Below are 6,000 nucleotides of genomic sequence, written 5' to 3'. Positions count from 1 at the left end.
GTTGTGAACTATAACCTAAATGGAGTTGTAAACAGACTGTAGCCTACTCTTGTGCCAATTACCAAGTTTTGGCCAATCAAAGGTGGCCAACTGTTCAAACCATGTTCAAATAAGGCAAACGCCAAACTGTAACCAATCCAGCTGTTTCTGTGCCTCACTTCCATTTTCTGTACCTTTTCTTTTTCTCACTATAAATCTTCTCGCACCACGTGGCTTCAGTGGAGTCTCTGAGTTTACTCTGGCTCTGGAGGCTGCCCAATTTGCAAATTTTCTTTGCTCAGTTAAACTCTGTTAAATTTAATTCAACTAAAGTTTTTCTTTTAACATGTATTTTGATTGTATCAATGTCAATATCTTTGATGTGATTTTTTTTTTTTTTTTTTTTTTAAGACAGAGTCTCACTCTGTTGCCAGGCTGGAGTGCAGTGGCATAATCTCGGCTCATTGCAACCTCTGCCTCCTGAGTTGAAGCAATTCTTCTGCCTCAGCCTCCTGAGTAGATGGGACTACAGGCATGTGCCATCACACTCAGCTAATTTTTGTATTTTTAGTAGAGACAGGGTTTCACCACGTTGGCCAGGATGGTCTCGATCTCTTGATCCACCCACTTCGACCTCCCAAAGTACTGGGATTACAGGCATTAGCCACCACACTCAGCCTGTATTCTTAGTTTTGCAAGATGTTACCATTGAGGAAAATTGGGTAAATGGTATAAGGAATTTCTCTGCATTACTTCTTACAATTGTATATGAACCTACAATTATCTCAAAATAAAAAGTTTAACTTGGCCGGGCGCGGTGGCTCACGCTTGTAATCCCAGCACTTTGGGAGGCCGAGGCGGGCGGATCACGAGGTCAGGAGATCGAGACCAGGGTGAAACCCCGTCTTTACTAAAAATACAAAAAAAAAATTAGCCGGGCGTGGTGGCGGGCGCCTGTAGTCCCAGCTACTCAGGAGGCTGAGGCAGGAGAATGGCGTGAACCCGGGAGGCGGAGCTTGCAGTGAGCCGAGATTGCGCCACTGCACTCCAGCCTGGGCGACAGAGCGAGACTCCGTCTCAAAAAAAAAAAAAAAAAGTTTAACTTAAAAGCTTAAATAAAAATAGATCATAGGCCTAAATGTAAAACCTAAAACAATACAACTTCAAAAAGAAAACAGAAGAAAATCTTGTCATCTTGTCTCTTAGTCTACTCAGTATAACAAAATACCATAAAATGAGTGACTTATAAATAGCAGAAATTTATTTCTCACAGTTCTGGAGCCAGAAAAGTCCTAGATCAAGGTGCCGGCAGAGTCGGTGTCTGTTGAGGACCCTCTTCCTAAATAACCATCTTCTCACTGTGACCTCACAAGTAGGAAGGGCTGAGGGATCTCTCTGGGGTTTCTTTTATGAGGGCTCCACCCCATGACCTAATCACCTCCCAAAGGCCCCACCTCCTAACACCATCACTTTAACAGTTAGGATTTCGACACGTGAATTAAGAATAAACAAACATTCAGTCCATTGCACCTCGAATTAGGCAAACATTTGTAAACTTGGACAGCAAAAAGTACAATCCAAAAAATAACAAAACATATATATTGGACTTCATCAAAAATAAAACTTCAGCTTCAAGACACTATTAATAGAATGAAAGACAAGCCACAAACTGGGAGAAAAACTGTACAAAACGTATGTGATAAAGGACTTGTATCCAGAAAATACGCATATGTGTGTGCATATAAATATATACATATATATACTTAAAAACCCCAAAACTCTCAAAACTCAAGAAAACAAGCAGCCAAATTTTTTTAAACAAGCGAAAGACTTAGACACTTTAAAGATGATATACATGAAATCTACATAAAAGATCCACAATATTATTAGATAATTGCAACTTAAACCCACAATAAGAAAAAACTACCTATTAGAATGGCTGGGACATACCAACACGGACCATACCAAGTATTGGCAAGCACAGGCAAGAACTAGAACTCACACATTCTACAGATGGAAATGCAAAATGGTACAACTACTTTGGAAAACAGTTTGGCAGTTTCCTAAAAAGTTAAACATATGTCTACTGTGTGATCAACTATTCCACTCCTAGATTTGTACCAAAAAGAAAAGTTTATGTCTATACGAAGACTTGTAATGAATATTTACAGCAGCTTTGTTTGTAAACCCCCAAATTGGGAACAGCCTGTTTGTCAGAACATAAATGAATAAACGAATTCTGGTGTATCCATAGAAGGGAAGACTACTCAGCAATAGAACCAAATTAATTACTGATATACACAAAAACACTAGTGAATCTTAAAATAATTACACTGAGTGAAAGAAGCAAAAAGTCACCATGCTACATGATTCCATTTACATAAAACCTTATAAAATACAAACTATAGCAATAGAAAGTAGATCCATGGTTATTGGTAGGGGTATGGGAGCATGGAGGGACTGAAGGAAGGGGTTCAAAGGGGCATTAGGAAACTTCTTGAAGCAGTGGATTTGTTGTGATGATTTTAAGGGTATATATGCATACTAGACATCAAATTATATACTTTTTTTTTTTTTTTGGAGATGGAGTCTCGCTCTGTCACCCAGGCTGGAGTGCAGTGGTGCAATCTTGGCTCACTGCAACCTCCGCCTCCCTGGTTCAAGCAATTCTCCTGCCTCAGCCTCCCAATTAGCTGGGACTACAGGCACATGCCGCCATGCCCGGCTAATTTTTTTTTATTTTAGTAGAGACGGGGGTTTCACCATGTTGCCCAGGGTGCTCTCGAACCCCTGAGCTCAGGCAACCTGCCCGCCTTGGCCTCTCAAAGTGAAATTATATATTTTTAATGTGGATAATTTGTTATATCAATTATAACACAATAAAACTGCTTAGAAAGAAAAATAGTGGTAAACATTTCCCAGTTTTTATTTCTGATGTGATAAATACTGATAAATACCCTCAAATGAAAGCTCTTAGGAGTCCTCAATTTTAAGAGTGAAAAAGGGTCTTCAAACTAAAAAGTTTGAGAACTGCTGCCCTGGGGGATAGAGATCCTATCTTTTCTTCTTTCTTGGCATCAGCAGCACCCAACCCAACACTGAGTGCACAGCAGGTCTGCAGCGGGCATCTGCAGAGTGACTGGAAGGAAACACACAGCAGTTCAGTCATTTGTCTGCTTCACTGGCTGGGGAAGTGTTTTTGAAGAGGGGACAACCCTCTTCTCTTAAAGAAGGTACACTCTTTGAAGCTATTTCCCCTGAATTCCAGCCCTCCTGGAGGACAAACTGTGGGTCTGTTTTCAGAAAAGTTATCCTCACTGCTTCTTCAGGACAGATGGACTCTGCTACAGCAAAGCCAGATCCCCTGGGCAGGCCAACACAAGGGTGCCATATGCTGGTTGTGGAGGCCTTAAGGGATACTGAGACCCCATAAGAAACGATACCTGAGCAAGACATCCCATGGCCTGGGAGCCTTGAGACATTCCAAGTGTCCTCTCTGACCTCTTTGGGAGAGCAGCTCATCTTGGCGTCCCCTCAAGCAGGGCCCAACTCCTGAACAGAGGGTTCCAGGGCTGAGGCTTGCCTGGCCCAAGAAAAACAGGCAGGAGCAGTGGGCGTGTTGCCTCAGATTGTAAAGTGCTCCCAGATAAGCCGGCACCTAACAAAGAGGGCCTTATTCCCCACCAGGAGCACAGCCTTTGACACTCACTGCTTTTGTACAGGCTAAAAGTGGGTTGGACACTAGAAGCCTCTATGATTACTACAAGATCACGTCCTTTAAACTACGTGGCTTCTGGGCCACAGATTTGGATGGCAAATTGTCTGCCCTGAGTGAACTCATAACCCTGGGAGGAGAAAGACAAAAGAGAGACAGAGAGACAGAGAGCCCTTCTCCATGTCCCCTTCTCTTTTCCAGATTGTATCACCATATGTCTCTCTTAAAACCTGGAGAACATCCACAAGTGGTAGGTCCCCTGTGCTCCTGATTTCCTAAAGCTCCAGATTTGTGGACTATGCAGCCCAGAGCCAACCTACCCCAGCTCCCCAGCAGTCAGCACTCCACAGCTGTCTAGGCTCAGTGAGTGCTTCCTGGCACATGTCCACATTGGACCCCTGAGCTGTGCTAACAGTACCTTCATTGGGGCCTAGGGGCTTAGGCCAGCCCCATCCAGCCTTCTCCAGGAGAAAGGAGGAGTCCATGGGAAGGGGGGATTTGGCTCCATGGAAACTCACTGCACCTATACCCAGGGTGATAGTCAGAAAAAGAAAACCAATGCAAGTCAAGCTGTGAATGCAGGTCTCTCTTCCCCTGTAGATCCAGCTACACGTCCCCTTGATTCAGATGCTAGCTGGCGGCAGAAAGGCTAGTGGAGAAACCCTTGCCAATGGGACTGAGAAGAAATGCCAGGGTCCCAGTTTCAGGAGAAAGGACTGAGGTGAAGGGAGAGGGTGGTGACAGTGAAAGAGTAGACAAAACGAGAGCCGCAAGTTACCTAGGGGAAAGTCACTCTGCTGACGGGCCATGGATCCCAAAGTGTGCTCTCAGACAAGCAGCAGCAGCATCTGGACACTTGTTAGAAATGTACATTTTCAGACCTCCAATGCAGACCTGCTGAATCAGAGTCGGGATGAGCCAGGATATGGGCAGTGGTCTCCCCACCCTGGACTACTCATTGGTTTTGCCTGCGGAGATTTAAAACCCCAAACAGTAACACCTGAGTCTCACCCCAGAGATTCTGATTTAATTGATTGATTGATAGGATTGGTCTGGGTATAGCCTGGGCATCAGAATTTCAAGCCTGCCAAAGTGTCAGGTACTTGGGGAGCTTCTGAAAAGGACCATTGCTGAGCCCTCCCCCCAAGACTTGAGGAATCAGAAGCTTCAGGAGGCACTGAGCATTTCCAGTTCTAGGAAGTATCTTCCACCCAGGTGATTCCAAGGTACTCACTGGTTTTGCAAACCTTAGGAGTTTGTTTCCAAGACTGGTTCTTCCCAGCCTTGCCAAACAGGCCCAAGCTTTTAACATAGCCCTTGAACCCATTCAACCAACAAGACATTCACTCAGTGATCAACAAATGTCATCTTTCACGCCCACTGCGTCCCATGCACTGATCTCTCTAAAAATACAAAAATAAGCCATATAAATCTGTAAGTTGGCTGCATTCTATAATGAAAGTGTGTGGGGATGCAGAAAATAAGAAAGAGAAAAAAGGGAGATGGATAAGGAAGAATTAGAGAGGTAAGTTCTTTTTCAATACGTGGGGAAAATAAAATAAGGTGAGTCAGTCAGGAATCTCTTTGGAAATACCCAGGAAGGTCTGCCCACAAGAATAATAAGTGTGTTTCCCTTCCCACGCCACCCCTACCCCACTTATTCCTGGGGAGGTTAAACAAACAATTTGTTTTGTCTTTTGAAAAGGGGTGTAGAAATCTATCACGAGGGGAAAAAAAAAATTAAGTAGCAGTTAGCCAGCTGAGATGCTTCCAATAAAGATAGAGGCCAGAAACAGAGGAGACAAGAATCGAGATGAGGGTGATGATAGAGATTAACCTGTGAGTTACCTGCCAACTCTGGCTGCCGAGGCCAGCAGGGTGAGGCCCGAGAAGCAGGCAGCCACCGCCAGGGCAGGACTGGCTCCTTGAACCACGCTGGAAGCACTGTTCTGGATGGAGTCCTGGGCGCACACCAGCCTAATAAATAGGGGTATTGTAATTACTTGTTTACGTGTCACTCTCCTCCATTAGACCATGGGCTCCTGCAGAGCTGGGACTACTGTCTTCTAGCCCCTGGCTCCTAGCATCTGGCACAGATCACCTGGCAGGAACCACCTGGCAAGGGAGTCTCCAAGACATTTTCTGAGGCCTTGAGTAAATAGCCTATTCTTTAGAGGGGAATTGAGACGGTTACATAAAATCCTGGCTAAGTTAACATGCACCCGGATGGCAGAGGTGGCACAGGGAACTTCATTATGTGAAAGACCAGCATGGCACTATGACCTGTGTGGTCCATCCAGAAACTC

The sequence above is a fragment of the Symphalangus syndactylus genome, chromosome 2 (genome assembly GCF_028878055.3).
Source record: "Symphalangus syndactylus isolate Jambi chromosome 2, NHGRI_mSymSyn1-v2.1_pri, whole genome shotgun sequence".
Taxonomy (NCBI): Eukaryota; Metazoa; Chordata; class Mammalia; order Primates; family Hylobatidae; genus Symphalangus; species Symphalangus syndactylus.
Note: the sequence above shows the minus strand (reverse complement) of the source record.